Below are 22,558 nucleotides of genomic sequence, written 5' to 3'. Positions count from 1 at the left end.
GCGTACATCTGACTGCACTGTAACGTTATGACAGGACAGGCTGACTCTAATACAAACGTGAGGTCTGAAAGACTAGGGTAAGAGTAGCTTCCCTTTGATAAAGGACAGTTACTCCAGAGGACAGACCGATGGATGGCCGCGAAAGGTAAGGAGAAACAATTTGCGTTGGCAATTGTTGTTTTACCTATATGTAGTTACGTCGCTGTATAAGAAACAGGTTTCAGTTGGGAACTATATATATATATTGACTGTAGTCACTGTCCGACGTGTAATAGACCCGTGAAGATTCCGGGTTAGAATAGGTCTTCAGCAACCCATGCTTGGCGTAAAAGGTGACTATGCTTGTCGTAAAAGGCGACTAACGGGAGCGGGTGGTCAGGCTCGCTGACTTGGTTGATGCATGTCATCGATCCCAATTGCGTGGATCGATGCTCATGATATTAATCACTGGATTGTCTGGTCCAGACTGGATTATTTACAGACCGCCGTCATATTGCTGGAATATTGCTGAGTGCGGCGTTAAACAACCAACCAACCAACCAACCGACGCGTAATATATATCAATTCGCACCTTCCAGGTAAACTTGCAATGTTCAGATAATGTCTGTGAGATGTTTCGAGCACAGAATTGAAGAATGACATTATGTGATAAAGAGATTATCACTCTTGTGTGTTTGGGGATGGCAAGTATGCTGTATTAGGAATAAACACTATGGCTCGCTAAATACAATGTTTATTCCTAATACAGAATATTTACCATCCCCCAAACACCATCGCGTGACAACCTCTATGTATAATTCCTCTGGGGATGGGGTCGGGGGAGTCGCATTGATATTGAGTCACATTTATGGATAGGGGTCAGCAGTCGTATTAATTTGGAGACGCGTTAATTTCAAGATTTACACTATCTCCCTGCTTTCTTTATTTTACTGAATAAAGACCTATATGATATATGTTGAAATAGTGAAAAGATTATACAGAGGCTTACCTGTCATCTTAGACGGAAATATATAGGTCAACAAGTATTATGTCGAAAGATCGTAAAAAGTTGTTTTCATCTTATAATGACGCCATAGGTATTGCCATGGAGACGTTTCTTCGTGTGAAGCACAAGACGCAGTGCCGATGACTGATTAATAAAAATATATTAATCTTAAGGAATTACGTTAGACAGTGTCATGGCGCGCTGTCAACCTGAACACGTTCGATCTCAACTAAAATAAATAATGTCGCTATGTAATTAACTGATCAATTATTTTGGAGCCAGTTTTTTTTTAATTCAAATCTCAGAAAACGTTCTTTATATATGAAAAAAGTTCAAGTTTAGATTGTAAACACGTGGAAGTCGTCTTCAAACGGGTAACTAAACCTTCGCCAACAACTTTTGATTTTGTTCTACATTGTTCAGTGACATTGTGCAAGGTGTGCGTCATTATTACGTCTTTTGTCATTGTAGCATTGGAACTTTACAACTCAAGAATCTTTCACAATCACAAGTGGGTCATTATGTAAATATACTAACATAAGTGAACATTTTAATTATTCGGTTTCTTTGTGTTTGTCATTCTTAAATTGACATCAATATTCTGTAGTTTGTCGACATTGATGGATGAGACTGAAATTGTTGGTCGATTTACAGAAAAATTGTTGGTCGATGCTACTTAAGTGATGGTCGATGCCATTGAGGTGTTGGTTGATGCTTTTACAGTTGTTGGTTGATTCAACAGAAAGTGTTGGTCGGTGCCATTGAAGGTGTTGGTTGATGCTTTTACAGTTGTTGGTTGATTCAACAGAAGGTGTTGGTCGGTGCTACTGAATGTTTTGGTCATTGAAGGTGTTGGTTGATGGTACTAAAGGTGTTGGCTCATGCCATTGGAGGTGTTGGTTCATGCTATTACACTTGTTGGTTCATTCAACAGAAGGTGTTGTTCGATGCTACTGAAGGTGTTGGTTGACGGTGCTAAAGGATTTGGTTGATGTATGAACTTCTGTGTCAGTGTTGGGAAGAGGGTGTGGCACCCATGTACATGATAGACTGTGATATCGTCACCTTGTTCAAGAACGCAGATGACTCGACTGTGGCCACCCACTTAACACAGACAAGAGAAGAGAAGACAGGCAAGATGATGAACGGCACTGAGCAGCCAACAAGGACCTCCATCAACGTCAACGAGCTGGTGGAGGTGAATTAGTTCACCTATATTGGCTCCCCCATCACAGACAACCTGTCTTGGGATGCTGAAACCAACAGGCAGATCGGCATAGCGCCCACCTCCACCAGATTAGGAGTGTGGGAGAACAGCAATCTGACAACCCACACCAAGGTAGTTCTTCAGTACATTGCTGTACGACAGCGAGTCTTGGATCCTCTCCTCTGGACAAGAAAAGAAACTCAACGGCTTACACATGCGCAGACTGAGGCACATCCGTGGCATTAGATGGAGTGACCGAGTCACCAACACTGAACTTAAGAAGTGACAAATTCAGAGTGACAAAACACTCCCCATAGGACTGTATGACAAGAGGGATGACTTCAACTTTCCCTTCATGTCGAGCAATATTCCAGCAGCTCCAGCCTTTTGTGTTTACATTTCGCAACTTTTGAGATACAATCGAGCGTGCACTTTCTACCAAGATTTCAAAGAGCGTCATACGACTCTTGTTCAGAAGTTGTTTGATCAAGGTTACAACATTCAGGGCCTCAGTAAAGCTTTCAAAGCGTTTTATGGTAGACATGTGGAGGACATTTTCAAATTTGACGCATCAGTGACAAAAATGATATCCGATGTAATTCCATATTTTGACTTGTACCATATGTTTCTATGGGTTTTTTTCAGGTGAACAATTGACTTGCCTTTGCATGTGTTTGTGACGGGTGCTACCGGTGGGACAGGCTCTCCCTTTAGCGAACACCTGGTTTCATTACTGTTTATTAGTGATTCATAAACACATGCTCATGATACTGTCGGAATCGTACAATAGATTTCTTTTGGATATGGAGGGGCGGTGGGGTAGCCTAGTGGTTAAAGCGTTCGCTTGTCACGCCGAAGACCCGGGTTCGATTCCCCACATGGGGACAATGTGTGAAGCCCATTTCTGGTGTCCTCTGCCGTGATATTGCTGGAATATTGCTAAAAGCGGCGTAAAACCATACTCACTCACTATTGGATATGGAAAGGGTTTTGTTTACATGCTTTATTTACATGTCAAGTCTCTTCTTCCTGCCCCAACAGCGCCGACTTCACTGGCTCAGCCACGTCCGACGAATGGAGGAGGGACAACACCGAAGGGCCTCCTGTATGTCGAGCTAACATCCAGCAAATAGGCTCCTTCACATACGTCTGCAAGTGGAACTTGATGTCACTGGACGATGAGAGGTGGGAAGAACTCGCCGAATAAAAAAAACGAACGGCATTTAAAAATTACAGTTCGATGTTTTTATTGATTGAAAAAACAATTGAGCACCTGTTTATGTTACAAAGTAGAGCTTCTATACATTAAGAAGAAAATTGTTGATCTCGTGAAAAACATATGAACATCAAAATATGTCGTTTATACACTGTTTTACTGTCAGCCAACCTGAGTGAGAGAGTTTGATTTTACGCCGCTTTTAGCAATATTGCAGCAATATCACGGCGGGGTACACCAGAAATCGGCTTCACACATTGTACCCATTTCGGGAATCGAACCCGGGTCTTCGGCGTGACGAGCCAACGCTTTAACCACCAGGCTACCCGACCGCCCCTCAGCCAACCTGAACCAGCTGTGTAATTTGGATATATTTATGACTTAATCCGTGTCAGATGACCTGAACTATATCATCCTTTGTCCACAGACGAAGAGAGGACGGCCACATCCTTAGTTCGTTGGTTGTTTAACGCCGCAAAATATTCCAACTATATGACGGCGGGCTCTAAATAATCGAGCCCGGACCAGACAATCCAGTGATTGACATCATAAGCATCGATCCGTGAAATTAGGATACGATGCCATGCATCAACCAAGTCAGCGAGCCTGACCACCCAATCCCGTTAGTCGCCTCTCGACAAGCATAGTCTCCTTTTACGGCAAGATCTATTTTACCCCGGATCTTCACGGGTCGCCACACCTTTAGCCCAGCTCTGGTTAGGTTGGGTAATCTGGTCTACCGCCACCAATATGTGCTGACCTTTGTCTTTTATAAATATCTACCTGTATAACACAAACTTATATACCGACAGCCATCGACTCGATGTTGTCACTTCCTTCCGAGAACAGTACACCGACCTCTGCCCATAATAAACGCCACGTGTGTGCAACTAGAAGCAACAAAATCCTTTCCATATTTACATGAAATCTCTGCTAAGAGCAGTCAATTGTACTATTCCGACTATGTCATAAGCATGTGTTTATGAATCACTTTTAGATGGTGACGATACCAGGTGTTCGCGAAAAGGTGTGTATCCTGCCCCGCCGGTGGCACCCATCACAAACACATGCAGGCAACGCTGTTGAATGAAACAGCCCACGGCCCACAGAGTAGCATAAGATCGGTGCATTCTCCAGCAGTAAGCATTGTGAATGTAGTATTGTACCCCTCAAGTTCCAAGTTCATTTATTCTCAAAAAACACGTTTGGTGGTACAAGAGAATATACAGTACACACAGACAAATGAAAAATTAATTAATACACAATGATGAAATGCAGAATTAATAAATACAAGATATTATACAAGATGGCTGGAGTTAAGATTCTACTGTTCTTGTAAGAGATAATACCTTCGAGAGGTATTTTGATAGATTAATAATTTCTTTGGCGCCTCTGGTTGTAAATAATTTAACAAAGTTTGGCATACTTGGATAATACAGCAGTGAATGCTCGAATAAGTAAGTGTGCTCAGTTTATCATACTGTTTTCATTATTGTGTATTCAATAGAGCTGCATATCTTCAGTGAGATCCGTATGCTCAATACAACAGTGTAATATGTATGCTCAATATACAATGCATATTGATAGGGATATTTTACACTCAAGAAATCATGCTCAGTACAATACTGTATGTTCAATACAACATGATCAGTGTAATATTGTGTGTTTAATACAACGTGCTCAGTGTCATATTGTATGTTAATACAACACGCTCAGTATAAAATTGTATGTTCAATACAACATGCTCAGTGTAATAATGTATGTTCAATACAACATGCTCAGTGTAATATTGTTTGTTCAATACAACATGCTTAGTGTAATATTGTATGTTCAATACAACATGCTCAGTGCAATATTGTATGTTCAATACAACATGCTCAGTGTATTATTGTATGTTCAATACAACATTCTCAGTGTAATATTGTATGTTCAATACAACATGCTCAGTGTAATATTGTATGTTCAATACAACATGTTCAGTGTATTATTGTATGTTCAATACAACATTCTCAGTGTAATATTGTATGTTCAATACAACATGCTCAGTGTATTATTGTATGTTCAATACAACATTCTCAGTGTAATATTGTATGTTCAATACAACATGCTCAGTGTATTATTGTATGTTCAGTAAAACATGCTTTGTGTAATATTGTTTGTTCAGCACAACATGCTTAGTGTAATACTGTATGTTCAAACAACATGCTCAGTGTAATATTGTTTGTTCAAACAACATGCTCAGTGTAATATTGTATGTTCAATACAACATGCTCAGTGTAATATTGTATGTTCAGTAAAACATGCTCAGTGTAATATTGTTTGTTCAAACAACATGCTCAGTGTAATATTGTATGTTCAATACAACATGCTCAGTGTAATATTGTATGTTCAGTAAAACATGCTCAGTGTAATATTGTTTGTTCAAACAACATGCTTAGTGTAATATTGTATGTTCAATACAACATGCTCAGTGTAAAATTGTATGTTCAGTAAAACATGCTCAGTGTAATATTGTATGTTCAAACAACATGCTTAGTGTAATATTGTATGTTCAATACAACATGCTCAGTGTAATATTGTATGTTCAAACAACATGCTCAGTGTAATATTGTATGTTCAGTAAAACATGCTTTGTGTAATATTGTCTGCCAAACACAATAATGTATAGTGTGCTCTGTGGTGCATGCTGTTTGCAGTACGTATGCTCAATACAGTAATGTGTGGTGTGTGTAAGGATGTGTGCGCTAAATCCATTATCCATGTTTCCTCGGCTCAAGCAGACATACCCCGTGGAGACCCGGGTCAGAATTGGTCTCCAGAAACCGTTGCTTGTTCTAAGAGACGACTAACGGGATCGGGTGGTCAGACTCGCTGACCTGGTTGATGAATGTCATCGAAACTCAGTTGCGCGGATCTTTTTTTACATGATGCCAATAAATTGATTGTCTGATTCAGACTCGATTATTTACCAACCGCCGTCATAATACTGGAATATTGCTGAGTGAGGCGTTTAACAACAAACAAACAATCAAAAAGCGAAACGAAGTCAACAAGCTAAGGTCAAACTGAGTTATTGAAGTCTGCAGTGCGCATAAGGTTGGTGCATGTGCTCTGTGATGACAGCATTGTGCTGCCAACATGCCTGACCACCACAACAACTGTAAACACACCACAGCCCCGGGTCACAGCGTGAGTGTTTGACACAGATACAAGGTGTTCGTCCTTCAAACTGTGACATGGATAACGAACACAACACTATTTCAATTTTCATAAATATCACGTTATTAGAGCAATATTATTACCCAAGGTCAATACGTTATGCACAGGCACACAGGTACTCTTTAACTTACATGTTTTAAATAAATAACAATATGAATTCACGAATGCGACGTTATCTTTTAATGAGGCATGTTAAAAAGAATAAAATTTTAATATACACGATATGGGCAATAAATTTACAGCCCTTTACAGGGAGTAATTTGTCTTCCACCATCAGTGGAGGTGAACGACTCAAGAGAAACAGCTGACAGAGGCTATTTTAGGCGTTGAACGACCGGAGACGTTGGCAAGGTAACGTTTGCGATCACAAGAAGGTTAGATGGCGGCATGGACGTCAGAAACGCGTCCAGCCTCAAGGCTTGGGCTACTTTTGTTTCAGCAGCGCAGAGGACAGGCACGACCCACGTTGTCCAGACTCTATTGTGAGAACGACGACAGCAGCGACGGCAATAACCGACCACGTCACGACATCGTTTAGCTACACAAACCTATGCTAGTAACCTGCTTGTTTGACGTTTCATGGCTTAAGCTAACGCAATGGTAATCGAATGGGTCATTAGGCGTTTGAAAACATCTTGCGTTGATAGCTTTGGATTGGTTGAATAAATTGTTTGACGTGAAGACAATACATTTGACACACTGCTCTAAGGAAGCATATAAGATTATGATGTCGTGAGTTAACATGAACGAATGGATATCTTTTAATGAGGTCAGATTGGGGATGGTGCATTGGCAGTATTGTGTCAGCATAAGCTGTAAAGCTAGGTGACATTTGTCCTGGTCATACAACCAGTCCTACAGAGTGCCATATTAGCTTGGTAGTTGGGAAACAATCATAACTTGCGTCATTGACACGCTTTGCGACTGGGTATTGGCAACCGGAATATTGTGTTGTGGTTGTAATCTAATTCTGATGTTTGGAAAATTGTGAAATTTGTATTGTCTTCAAGGAACCGTAGTTATTGACGAAACAGTTACAATCCAATATACTGACCAAAGAACAATGTTTCTATGCGACCAAAAAGAACATTATTTCAATGTTTTAGAGCGTCATATAACTCTTGTTCAAATGTTGCATGATAAAAGTGAATGAATACATTCATGGCCTCTGTAAAGCATTGAAAACATTTGATGGTAGCTTTGTGGAGGACATTTCCAAAATTGACGCATCAGTGACAATAATGATGTCCAATGTAATTCCCCATTTTGTTCCCGTGTTTTCTTCAGGTGGACAATTGACTTGCCTTTGCATGTGTTTGTGACGGGGACCACAATTTGATACTATACACATGTTTATGATACAATCGGAAACGTACAATGGATATTTCATGTGGCTGTGGAAAGAGCTCTGTCGCTGTTTTACAAAATTGTGCTAACCTAGCTTTGAAAACATCAAGTCATTTTAGGTTTTGTCTTTACCAAACTGAACATATTATCAAGCATTGCATGTGCCTAAACGTGTTAGTCGACCCTAAAAATATAGAATAAAATTGATTGACAATGTAAGGGAAATTTCATTACTGCTTGAAACATACTTAAGCAACTGGATAAGGTCTTTTTAAGTGAACACGTTCTTGGCAGACAGTGTACCAGTCTCCGCATCGTGGGCAGCGAAGACCTTCATATATACTGACCTACAGTGCATTACCCAGACCAAGAAACACCAAGTGACCTTAACCCAATTATTCTTAGTAGTTTTACAATACTCAGAACATATAATCAAATACCTGAGCTACAGACATCACCTGCGTGCAAATTCAGCAAGTTTTAATCAAAGTGTCGACAGAATCAAAGACGCAGAGAAGAAGCGCATTCAAGATAGACCCCTCTCCGTCTGTGCGTGGCGCATGGAGGCCAATTACCTGCCTCGGACACTAATGGGGACAGATGATTCTCAGGACCAAAGTCTGGATCTTACTTCATCCTGACTGGGAAATTGTGGGTAATTGGACCAAACCGGAAATGAGCTCTACGCCGTGTAAACCGATATGCGCAGCCATTGGAAGATTAGGATGTGTCGAATGACCTAATTTCTTGTTTCAAAGGCGGGTTGATGTCTGCAGTCGGGTTGACGACAGGTCACGTTAGTAAGGCACTAAGTGATGAGACAGTGGAAAGATGCAATGGTGCAGCTTGAAATTTATTGTTTTGCTTTTGACATTCCTTTTGTTCACTCGTTAGCCATGTTTCCAATGTCTCTGAACTCGGTTATTCAGACGTTCAAAGATTCCACATGAGCTGCAGTAAATTGTTTCTGTGGCCGTTACTGACTCATGTTACGTTTCGAGCTAAGGTCAAAGACAGCCACCACATCATAAACATGTGAGGGTGCTCCAAGCGGAAAGACACACCTGCGTCCTGTGTAGAAAAAGTGAGTAAGTGAATGTTGTTTTACGTTTCGAGCTAAGGTCAAAGACAGCCAACACATCATAAACATGTGAGGGTGCTCCAAGCGGAAAGACACCTGCGTCCTGTGTAGAAAAAGTGAGTAGGTGAATGTTGTTTTACGTTTCGAGCTACGATCAAAGACAGCCACCAGATCATAAACATGTCACGGTGCTCCAAGCGGAAAGAACCTGCCTCCGTATTAACCCTTCGCAACCACTGGTTGCTTTTCCGTAACACTGCTCCCTCACGGATGGACACGAGTGGTCACGAATGCACATGAACACATTGAACAGCATGAGAGTGGGTGAGTGTGTACGGCTTAACGCCGCTTTTAGCAATATTCCAGTAATATCACGGCGGGGGACACAAGAAATGGGCTTCACACATTGTACCCATGTCGGGAATCGAACCCGGGTCTTCGGCGTGACGAGCGAACGCTTTAACCACTAGGCTACCCGACCGCCCCGAACAGCATTAGAGGCATAAGAACGAATGTATGTGGCGATATAAATATACACTGACATTATATTTTAACACTAGGTAGAGGTTACTGCAAAGTATAATTTTGTTGCATTTTTTTCATCTGTTCTTAAAAACTCATTGGATGTTCATTGAAAAATGTGGCAATATCTTTCATAAAACTGTGTTCCAATTCCGGCGCAGACCTGCTCCTGGACACTAGTGCACCATTGGGGATCATTTATTATGCGGCGTTAGGAAAAAAATGCACACCTTTTTTTTAACAAACTGTGGGAATGGCAGGTGCTACATGTAGGTCAGCCTTGCTGGAATATGTTTCGCCGGATAATCGAGACTGTTTATTTTCTAACATGGATGTTTTATATTTAACATTAGATTTCTCGGCCATAATCCATCATATACAGGCCGCCAGGACAAGCTCTACAATATTCCTAACCTATTCCCAAACAATTTTAGTTTCCTGGTAAGAATATTTGACCATGTACATTAGAAGCTACTAGGTCGTGGGTTCGAATCCCATATTCGACCCGAGTATGATCCTGGGATTGAGAGCACCATAATCGTTTAGATGGATTTCGCAATTGTTTAACTAGTGTTAACGTTACTATGGTGTTTAATCCCGCATTACTTTAAGGCAGGCTAACCCCACATATGATTGCTCAGTATTCATCTGATGAAGGGGGCACGGGTGGCCCAGTAGTCTAAGGCGCCGCGATTCGCTGTGCAGAGTTGCGTCCCTTGGGCACGCCAGAAACCTATGATTGTGGGTTCGAATCACGGTTCGCCCCAATTATGTTTCTAGGTTTGTCAGCACCAAACCCGTGGTCGTGGGTTTCACCGAAGTGGTAAACGTCTGACACCTGCATCACTTCGGGCTTTCCTCCCACATTAAGCTGACCCGCCGAGATATAACTGGAATACTGTTAAAAGCGGCGTTAAACCCAACTCACTCACTCATCTGATGAAGGGGCAAGAAGTTGCTACCCATAAAAGTTGCACGCTTTTCCAACTTCAAAATGCAAAGCAAAGACTTAAATATCGTGTATTATGTCCTAAATGTATTCTAGTCTGAGTGATGAATATATGCCTCAATACTATCTGAATAAACCATCTCGAGCAAAAAATTAAAAAAACGTTATACTTCAAACCGATGATGTGGATCTGTTATCTGTTCTGTTTTGCCATATATCTCTCTAGAGGGTAAGACGTTGATACACAAACTATAGGTCGCTGTAAACACGTTCTCGTACAGTAATTGTTCAATGTCAAGGTTGTGCTGCAACTGCGCGTTTCATCATCACTGTAAACATGTTGTACCTCTGGCTGATGGGACAAGTGTACTAATAAACTGTCTGTCTGTCAGTCTGTCTGCCTGTCTATCTGACAACGCAGGTCTCGTCATTGCTATTGTGTCCTTCAATAAACCTTGTCCCCGGTGGACTCTGCATAAGGTACAACATAGACGCTCATAGTATTACGCACTTAATGAGGGATGTTGTGTCAGGATGGTTTTAGACATCAAAATATACAAACAAATCACTGCCGGTAAATTTATTGCATCAATATGTCTACGAACTTTAGAGGCGAGCTCGGAGAGTACATACGCGTGTAGCCTGAATTGCAAGTTCTGAGCCTAACAACGAAGGATCTATATTACACCGTTAACAGTTTGCATGTATTAAGGACAACATTTTCAATACCTACAAATTGCAGTTGAAACTTGGACGCAGCCAGGCGTCGTATTTTCGGAAATTGGTCAAACTTAGCTTCCGCGCAGTCATCCCGTAATCTCTATTTGGCAGTGCTGACTTCACCAGTCATCCGGGGGCACGGGTGGCCCAGTCGCCGCGATATTCGCTGTGCAGAGTTGCGTCCCTTGGGCACGCCAGAAACCTATGATTTTGGGTTCGAATCCCGGTTCGCCCCGATTATGTTTCTAGATTTGTCAGCACCATACCCGTGCTCGTTGGTTTCACCGAAGTGGTAAACGTCTGAGACCTGCATCACTTCGAGCTTTCCTCCCACATTAAGCTGACATGCCGCGATATAACTGTAATACTGTTAAAGGTAGGGTGAGGTGAAATGGGGTTTAACGTCGCGTCCAAGATTATTGCACTTATATAGCGACGTGCATGTACGTGTGTGTGTTTGTGTGGCTGCTTGTACTAGTCCGGACTGATGCCGATTTATAGTGCTAGCTCTCTGAGATACCATGCCGCAGTTTAACATGAATAGCCCACTCAGACACAGTATACTGACTCCGTGCCGACCAGTCCTTGTTTTAGCCACTTAATGCCGAGCGCCAGACAGACTAACAACAAGTACCATCGTTTTAACGTCTTTTGGTATGACGCGGCCGGGGATCGAACCCCAGACCTTCCGCTCTCCGGACGGACGCTCTACCACTAGACCACAGAGGCGGTCGTGATACTCTTAAAAGCTGCGTTAAACCCAACTCACTCATTCACCAGTCATCCATGCAGGACATGGTGTCCACTTAAGGGGGTGATGCTCCTTTCTTTGCCTCTGTTAAGAGGTGGACAGCGAGTTCAAGAGCCTTGTCAACTGATGGTTCGAAGTTTTCGTTCATGCCTGGTTATAGCCTGTCGGCTGTGCTGAAGTATCGATAAAGGATCTATCTATCATGCTGTCATTCACTCACTCACTCTCATTCTCTCTTCCTCAGTCAATACTCTGTTCGGCCCAAGCTTCCATCTGTCCTCCCTCCCAACACCACACCCTTTGGAAAAAGACTGAGTGCTTCATTTAAAGGAAAGCTCCTTGTTCGTCAAACAAATAATCACAGTGCACACGATACAGTTGTTGCAAGTAATCTAATAACTGACATCAGTACGTTACCTGTGGCATCACATATCAGCGCACGGATTAAGTACATTTGTTGTTGAACGCCGCACTCAGCAATATTCCAGCTATATGACGGCGGTCTGTAAATAATCGAGTCTGGACCAGACAATCCAGTGATTGGTATCACGAACATCGATCTACACAATTGGGATATGATGACACATATCAACCAAGTCAGCGAGCCTGACCACCCGATCCCGTTAGCCGCCTCTTACGACACGCTTAGTCGCCTTTTACGGAAAGCATGGGTTGCTGAAGACCTATTCTCTTCCCGGATCTTCACGGGTCGATCAAGTACATGTTCCGGTGAGTTGATGTTATTTGTTGTGATGGCCCCAGTTGTGTGATAGACACTTTGGGATCGTATAGATCTCTGTAATGGAAGAGAGGTCGGCCTTGTACAAATTAATAGAAAATATATATACAGGTTGGGTAACTCTGACATAAGAGATGGATTTCGATACATTTACTGATTTGAACAGATAAAGGTTACGTTACGGCGTGTCAGCGTAATGCGACAGAGTGGGGTTGTGCGGAGGCTATGGGTTTCTCAGATGATACCGGTCCCAGGAAACCCACGAGATGGGTTTGCTTCTGACAGACAAAGGACCATGAACAGGACAGGTAGAAACATTCGAACCAACAGGAAAATGTCCCCGGCAGCTTTGCAGAGAAGTAAAGATTCAGGATCAAACCCGAGACAATAAATCACTAATTCACCTGTATATATGTGCATCCACCTTGTTGACTTCAAGGCAGGTATTCACATGACTTCAAAAGAAGTATTCACAAGACTACAAGACAAGTATTCACAAGGCTACAAGACAAGTATTCACAAGGCTATAAGACAAGTATTCAGATGACTTCAAGACATGTGTTCACAAGATTACAAGACAAGTGTTCACATGACTTCAAGGCAAGTGTTCACAAGACTACAAGACAAGTGTTCACATTACTTCAAGGCAAGTATTCACATGACTTCAAGACAAGTGTTCACAAGGCTACAAGACAAGTATTCAGATGACTTCAAGACAAGTGTTCACAAGACTACAAGACAAGTGTTCACATGACTTGAAGGCAAGTATTCACATGACTTCAAGGCAAGTATTCACATGACTTCAAGACAAGTATTCACAAGGCTACAAGACAAGTATTCACAAGGCTACAAGACAAGTATTCAGATGACTTCAAGACATGTGTTCACAGCAAACGGAACACCCAACCAGTCTAAACACACACCTACCAACGGAACACCCACCCGTCTTAAACTACCATCAAACGGAACAGCCAACCAGTCTAAACTACCTCACACCTACCAACGGAACACCCAACCGTTTTAAACTACCATCAAACGAAACACCCAACCAGGCTAAACTACCACACACCTACCAACGGAACACCCAACCGTTTTAAACTACCATCAAACGGAATACCCAACCAGTAAACTATCACCCACCTACTAGCGGAACACCCACCCGTTTTAAACTACCATCCACGGAACACCCACCCATTTTCAAGTACCACCCGCCTACTAACGGAACACCCACCCGTTTTAAACTACCACCCACCTACCAACGGAACACCCACCCGTTTTAAACTACCATCCACGGAACACCCACCCAGCATAAACTACCACCCACACAACCCCAGACATTTTAGACGAGTAGGATTTTACCTAAAACATATAGAAGTAATAACTTTTTTAAAATATAAGTATTACTTATGTATTTTACCAAGAAAAACACACAACAATACGTCTGCAACCTATACTATACACTGGCTATAGTGCAGCGTGTATCGATGCTCTGATATGAGACGAGGTCCGATTCAGTCAGCCTAACAATGATGAAACCAGGTGCCCATCCCCAGCTCCTCTGAATCCTGAATACCATCTTATGTTTCACTCAGGGCCTCATTTACTCACCCTGAATCCCCAAACACTACTGTTATAAAACACAAATCTCAAAAGCATTGAGAAAAGGGGTAATATATACACCATTATTGTTTTAAAATGTTGAATCTGCATACCAAGTACAATTTTATTTGCGTCCGCATACCACACTGCTGATCCCCGAATACCTCAAAATGAACCCCGAAACTCGCGTACAAACACGGTGTTGGCAGTCTCAATGATCGTACCATAAGCAGCGTCCTCATGCAATTTTGCAAGGAATGCTGACGGAGATGGCGACACATACGTCTGAGGCAGGGTGAGATTCTGCCCGCAATGCGACTCTCGCTGCTCCAGATATGTCACTCCAAATAAACGCCAGGATAAATTTCAGCTCCAAAACGAGGCTCTTCCCTGCACATGTTTGATAGTGTGCGAATACTAGTAATTGCAACGTGGGCAGAATTTGAAACAAACATCAAATTATTTTGAAACCTGTAAACATACTACTTCCTACCTTAATTGCCGATCAATATCGTGTTATTCAGTCAGATCATGTTACAGAACACGCGACGGGTCCAGACAGGTAATTTACCAGCGCATCAAACGCTGAACGGGGCATGCGGTACGGAAGTAATAAAAAAACCTATACTTTTAAGAACCGGATAAGATGTCATGTTTTGGGGCCTGATTCAAATGTCACCTCCTGTCCATGTGATCTCATGCGTCTTTATAATGTTGTCGAACGATTCTTGTTAATGCCATCAGTCGATACATATGCACTGCATTAGGGTAGGGTCATTTCATTTCTTATAGGGTGGGGGGTTAGGCTCGCTGACTTTGTTTATGCATGTTATCGTATCCAAATTGTGGGGATCAAAACTCATGATATCAATCACTGGATTGTCTGGTCAAGACTCGATTATTTACGTCTCATATAGCCGGATCATAGAGTTGACGAGGGCCACAAAAAACAAACAAACAAAATATGTCATATATCAGCGCATCAATAAAAGCAGAATAGAGTTAAGCTGGCATGCCATATACAGGGGAACACTTGTGTTATCTACTCAGCGAAAACAAATATGCACAACACCAACTCGAATAAAAACACATTAACAAACAAATACAAATTTACTGTAACAAAAGTAATAGGTTATGATAACATGAACGTGTCTGTATATATACACAATATAAAATATAACGCCAGAGAATAACCATCCTCGATTATCCGCCGAAACAGATTCCACTGGGTGGAAAATTCAAATTAAATGACCAATCCCAAAAATATACTCAAAATTCGTTTCTTCCCGTTGAATCTGTTAACGTATTCCCATTGTCGACAAACATATTTCAGTAAAGCCGAAATACAGTCTGGATTTTCTTTTTCTTTTATAATTCACCCGACCTACAAAAACTAATTTCTTTCGGAAATCATTAAAAAAAAATTTAAATTATGTTTTTTGGGTTTTTTTTGTCTTCGTTCGAACACGGAGGCCACGGTTTCGGAACAAGTCCAAAACCCACTGAAAACACCTGAAACCGAGTATTGCAAGGAAATATGAATATTACCATGTCTTCATCATGTTTCATTCGCGTGAAGGTCCGGGTAGAGAATAGGTCTTCAGCAACCCATTCTTGCCGTAAGAGGGTACTATGCTTGTCGTAAGAGGCGACTAATGGGATCGGGTGGTCAGGTTCGTTGACTTGGTTGATGCATGTCGTATCCCAATTGCGTAGATCGATGCTCATGATGAAAACTACTGGATTGTCTGGTCCAGACTCGATTATTTACAGACCGCCGTCATATAGCTGGAATATTCCCGAAATGGGTACAATGTGTGAAGCCCATTCCTGGTGTCACCCGCCGTGATATTGCTGGAATATTGCTAAAAGCGGCATAAAACCATACTCACTCACTCTAACTTCTAACAAAAGGTATCTATACTCTTCATTTTGAGAGTAATATCGATTAGATCGGACTGCAGGAGACACCAGACTAATCAGTGCAACACAGGAGATATATGACGCATGAAGACACACGGTGTATTGTGTGTCTTTAGTCAATATTGGAGAGAGCTAAGTTTTCTTTTAGATGTTAAGGATACAAGTTGTGAAACCCGATCTTCTTCCTTGTCATCCCTCGCTGTTGCCAGGGTTACGGTTATGTTTAAACATGCTAGAGCAATGTTGTACGTTTATGGTCATTGTTTAGATTGAGCAATATTTAAAGGGCATGTTCACACGAAAATGAAGCTGCTTTTCTTGTACGTTTTCAACATGAAAAGTATTTACCGAGTAGTCTCATAGCCCAAGTATATATCATTCTTTAATATAATTGATTTATATTTTCACATTTCCTGTCGGAAATATTCTCGTCAATTGTCTTTTCTAATTTACAACCATTCTCATTCACGAGCAGGAACAATTGTAATACCTATGGATGTTCTACCATGTTCTGGACCAGACAATCCTGACATCATGAGCATGGATCCACGCAATTGGAATACGATGACATGCATCAACCAAGTCAGCAAACCTGACCACCCGATCCCGTTAGTCGCCTATTACGACAAGCATAGTCGCCTTTTACGGCAAGAACGGGTTGCTGAAGACCTATTCTACCCCGGATCTTCACGGGTCGAACTACGTCGTCCACTACTCACACACACGTCCAGTTAATAGGACAAGGGAAGCTGAAACCAACACAAACCATCTTATTTCGGTGATCATATTTCAGAAATGAGTATTTATTTGCTTAGAACAGTTAGACATGTTGACATGTTAAATGCCTAAAGAGAATGATGGAGTTTACTCAAAATAGGTTTTGGCTTGTAATATAAAATCCTTTTTCGGACAATAAAAAGTGTCATGTTTTTTGGTCATTTATTTTCTCTGAATATATTTGAGAGCTGTTACGGGAAATTTCTAACCTCCAAACAGATTATCCAAGTCGTGTCCTCGCCAACTACTCCCTTAGTGAGCATCGGCCAGCCTGTATATATATAAACCATTGTTATGGAAGTTATTAAAAAAAATTGTTTTAGTATTAACATCTTAGGATTTACCTTTTCCTAGTAAGACCTGATGAGTTGAGTGGGAGATGAAACTTGGACTTGTGTTTCGAACGTCTACTGTTCTAAAATCAAAGACTTGAATTGCATCTTGTTCATTGTGGACGACGGGAATCGAACCCACAGCCTCCCGATCAGTAGTTGGGCACTCTTAACCCTAAGACCACAGAACTGGTTGAAGATAGATGGTTCATTAGAAGGTGCCATGATTAGCATATATAGTTTCTAGCCAGATACATTTAACGAGCGGTTCATTAGAATGTCGTAACGCACTTCTAAACATAATATTAAATAAAAATTAATAAACTCCTCAGTTTTGCTTGATAGCGAAACCTTCGGGCAGCAGTGACCTGGATAGTAAAACTTCGGCGTTATCCCTTACAGAAACTTGTTGAAAGAAACAGGCAGAGTAGATTGTTGTCAGAAACCATAAAACATAATTTCAGTATAAAATAGTTTATTTTTGTGAGCATAGAGAAAAACAGTTTATATATCAAGAGGAAATGCTTCACAAATCGCACAACACAAGGAGGAACTACTTTCCTGTGACTCTTCTCAATGTCTGCTAAATTCAATAAGTAAACCTCTTGTGAGGCAGATGTCGTTAGAGTGAGTGAGTGAGTGAGATGGATTTAACGCCGATTTGAACAGTTCTCCAGTAATATCACGGCGTGTCATCTTAATGTGGGAAAAACCCCGCTGTGGTGCAGATCTCAGACGTTTACCACTTTGGTGAAACCCACGAACACGGGTATGGTGCTGACATACCGAGAAACATATCAGGGCGAACCGGGATTCGAACCCACAATCTTTGGTTTCTAGCGTGCCCAAGGGGTGCAACTCTGCACGGCTAATTTCGGCGCCTTAGACAACTGGGCCACATTTGTCACTTGTTCTAATAACAATCAAACAATAACTTAATGAATGACACAAGTATTGACAGTTCCCCTTATAGAAATGAATACTTACAGAAATGTTATGGACACGTTTCAATATCAATTACGTACTTCACCTTACAAGTTACATATGTTTATATAACTTGTCCTGTATATAAACATTCATTGGTATGGAGGTTTATTTGTTTATTTTGCATGACATAATAAAATTAGAGAACATGTTGACTCAGTTTAAAATAACCAATTAAATATTTCTGTTTTTGGAAAAATATCAGGTATTTTGACAAAATTGTTTCAAGTGGATATTTCCCTAATCTACATACATGAACTTTTTTAAAATGACGGTACAAGGAACAACACCTGTTTAGACCGGAAACACCATTTTCCAGACGATTCCAACTATGATCAATTTACAGGAAGGGATATTACGATTTACCCATTCCGGGATTATGCGCACGTGTTTCCAAGATTACTAGTCTAAATTTTTAATAGGAGATGACTGATCTGCATGGGTGAGGTTGGGATAGAGTGTGGATAGAATACATAAAATAAACTATTAAAAAAAAGAAACGCACATGTAGTGTGTACCTCACTGAACCTTACTTCACAAAAAATCCGGTATATAAATTGGATATAAGTTATTGGAAAATGTTGGTGGCCCGATATTCGACAAACGGTGCGTCAAAACGCAGCCATTGTCGATTTGCAATGTCTTAAACGGCATTGTTTTCACACTTGTTCAAAAATGTCATGGAGGAAAACAGTAAAGCAACATGCACGTGCAAGTTATGGCATTCGTAACTCGTGGTAGTGGCTATAAAAAGGCAAGCATAAGCCAATAATTTGTCATTCAATTGTCAACATTTTTCAAGTTCCGAAATGCTGAGACTCAGCGCTGCCGATCGGGACATCGCCATAGGACGTATGCAAAGAGGGGAATCGCAGTCTTCTGTTGCACGCAATTTCAACTTACACCACAGCACCATTTGCCGCCTTTGAGACCGATGCACCCAGTTCAATTCCACTGCAGACCGTCCGAGAACCCGCCGACCAAGAGTTACCACCCCTGCACAGGATCGCTACATTCGACTGTTCCAACTACGTCATCCCAATGGTACAATGTGTGAAGCCCATTTCTGGTGTCCCCCGCCGTCATATTGCTGGAATATCGCTAAAAGCGGCGTAAAATCATACTCACTCACTCACTCCTGATCAACGGCCTAATGGTCTTTCGAAATATCCAGCCTCGCTCTTCTTAAAGACTCGAACGATGACGCCATGGCAGCTGTTGGGATTTTGTGGACAACCAAGAGAAATGCCTCTTCGAAACTATGATATAATCCTTCCAACATCGTTGGCAAAAGTGTATCAACGTAGACGGGAGTTAAGTTGAAGAATATGTAATTTTTAAATGATTCAAGACTTACAAATCAACCTTGTATAGACCATGTTGTAAATAAATGTGACCTGTTTGATATCTAAGCAACGTATTTTATTTTCATAACTCGTCTTATTTATATCACAATGCGACTGCCTCCGTGGTCTAGTGGTAGAGCGTCCACCCGGAGAGCGGAAGAAGCTGGGTTCGATCCCCGGCCGCCTCATACCAAAAGATGCCAAAGACTGGTCAGTTAGGAGTCAGTATACTGTGTCTGAGTGGGGTATCCATGTTAAACTGCGGCGTGGTATCTCAGAGTGCAAGCACTACCAAAGCATTAGACATACATGCACGTCGATATAAAAGTGCAATAATCTTGGACGCCACGTTAAAACTCCAGTTCACCTCATCACCTAACCTTATATCATAATGCACTATTAATACGTATTTGTATGTTATAAGTTGTCGAATGAACGTTTGGGCTACAAATACATGCCATTTTACATCTTAGCATAAGATTTGTTTACCAATGCAGCTAACAATTTGTCATATTTACCGCCCGATTGGAGTGAGTGGGTTGGGTTTAACGCCGCTTTGAACAATATTCCAGTTATGTCATTGCGTGTCAGCTTAATGTGGGAGGAAAGCCCTAAGCGATGCTGGTCTCAGACGTTTACCACTTTAGTGAAACTAAACTGAAACCCATGAGCACGGGTTTGGTGCTGACTAACCTAGAGACATGATCGGGGCGAACCGGGATTCGAACCAAGGGACGCAACTCTGCACAGCGAATTGTGGCGCCTTAGAGGACTGGGCCACCCGTGGCCGACAGGATCATAAATCCTGAACCTATAACAGGATCATGGATAGGCAAACAATAAGGATATTGGGGAAAACAGACCGGCCGTACTCCCTATCACAGTCGAGCAGTAACTGGATTATGAACGATCTGTTCATGGTACCGTGAAGAGTGATCGGGTGAGTGATTTATCGCCATTTGTATAGTATTTCAGCTCAAGCACAGCCTGTCAGTTTCATTTCGAGGAAAGCCCACATGATGGGTCTAAGGTGTAAGACGTTTGCAGATTCCATGAAACCCAAAAGCAAGCACGGGTGCTGACAAAAAACGCTTCCACACTCCTGGCGTATCTGGCATTCGAACTGACGAGCGCTGTCTCGTACTCCTATGGAACGCAACTAGACAGAGTAAATAGCGGCGCCTTAGACGAATTGGTCACCTGTGTCCCCGATACCATTAAAAAATATTATATTATTGTCTGTTCGTTTGGTTGCTGTCCCTTAGCCGTACCAGGATCCTATGCGCATGGGTTTAAATTCAATTAGATTCAGTCCGATTATGATGCTTGGTTTGTTTTGACTTAATGCGTGGTCGTGGGTTTCACAAAGGTTAAACATCCAAGAGCGAAGCCTCTATACTTAAGTGCCGGAAACATTCTTCCAATCACAGAATCATCAACACTTAGGCTTCAAAGAGTTATTTCCCTTTAATCATGAAATGAAGTTTTCTATGAGACTATCAATTTTTTACTCAACTATAGAAGTGAAGAGCATTGCAGCAATGTCAGGCCATTTTTCAACACTATGATTCTTTTTCTCAACTCCTAATGGTGGGTTCAAAGAATGACTGTATAATACCAGTGCTACTAAATAAAATAACCAGGATTCTTCAATTTTACAATCAAAGAGTTTACTAACAGAAAAGTATGGTCTCATTTGTTCTACCATTGGGAGGGGGTTATGATCAGTTACTGACTTTGGTCGCTACCCTATTTGGAACAATCTACCCCTCACTATCACAGAATCTTTCATCACTAAGTAACCTTTCATCAGTCATCTGCATTACCTGCTTGTCTCCTGAACTGTAGGGATGAGTAGCGGAACACTTCTGATTAAAATACTACTACTGTGTCAATGTCTTGCCTGTAAGTGTATGTAGCATGTTAAAATGACCTTATTTTGAGTTAATGAATACATAACCGCATCGGACAATAAATGAACAAATACAGATAAAGCATACAATCATTTTCTGACAATATCAAGAAGAGCAAAAAACAACAACATATTTTGGTTGCGTTGATAAAATAGTTTATGGTACTAGATACATACTTAAAACAATGAGAAAAGGTGATATAACATAACAAAATAAATTTATGGTATATACAATGAGTATGAATGCATTAAGTTGTTGATGGGGAAACACTATACACAGTGCTCACAATAAATGTATCAATAAGTAAAATCACTGTCAACATTGCACAGAATCCTGAGAATATATTTGAATCAAGTTAGGTGGACTCAATATTCTACCATGAATTTGGAAAATACCCGATTCTGATTGATCAGGGGTTTCAAATCACAATAACCACCTCTGATGGAAAGAGCTGCATCACCACAGCTTACATTTACAGGAAGGTGCTTTCAATCATTGTCTGATGGCATTTTGAAATGTTTATGTGCACAATTGTAGGTCTCAAACTGCCAGGCCAGGTGAGCTATAAATATATACCTTAGCATATTTATATGATATGGACACGCATGATAACAATATGTGTATTCGTGGTCATATTTAAACTTTCATGAATATGTACTATTCAAAATAAGTTAAGGAACACCTGATTCTTTCACATTACTATAGTTAATCTGTTATGCCATGACTAATTAACAATAGCAACTTCTTTGAGAGGCATTTAGAAGTTGGAGTACTAAGTGAGTGAGTGAGTGAGTTGGGTTTAACGCCGCTTTTAACATTATTCCAATTATATCACAGCGTGTCAGCTTAATGTGGGAGGAAAGCCCGAAGTGATGCAGGTCTCAGACGTTTACCACTTCGGTGAAACCCACAAGCACGGGTATGGTGCTGACAAATCTAGAAACATAA

This window comes from Haliotis rufescens, unplaced genomic scaffold (assembly GCF_023055435.1).
Source record: "Haliotis rufescens isolate VD_foot unplaced genomic scaffold, xgHalRufe1.0.p SCAF_12, whole genome shotgun sequence".
Classification (NCBI taxonomy): domain Eukaryota; kingdom Metazoa; phylum Mollusca; class Gastropoda; order Lepetellida; family Haliotidae; genus Haliotis; species Haliotis rufescens.
The sequence above is the reverse complement of the archived record's forward strand: the minus strand, read 5'-3'. Positions refer to the sequence as shown.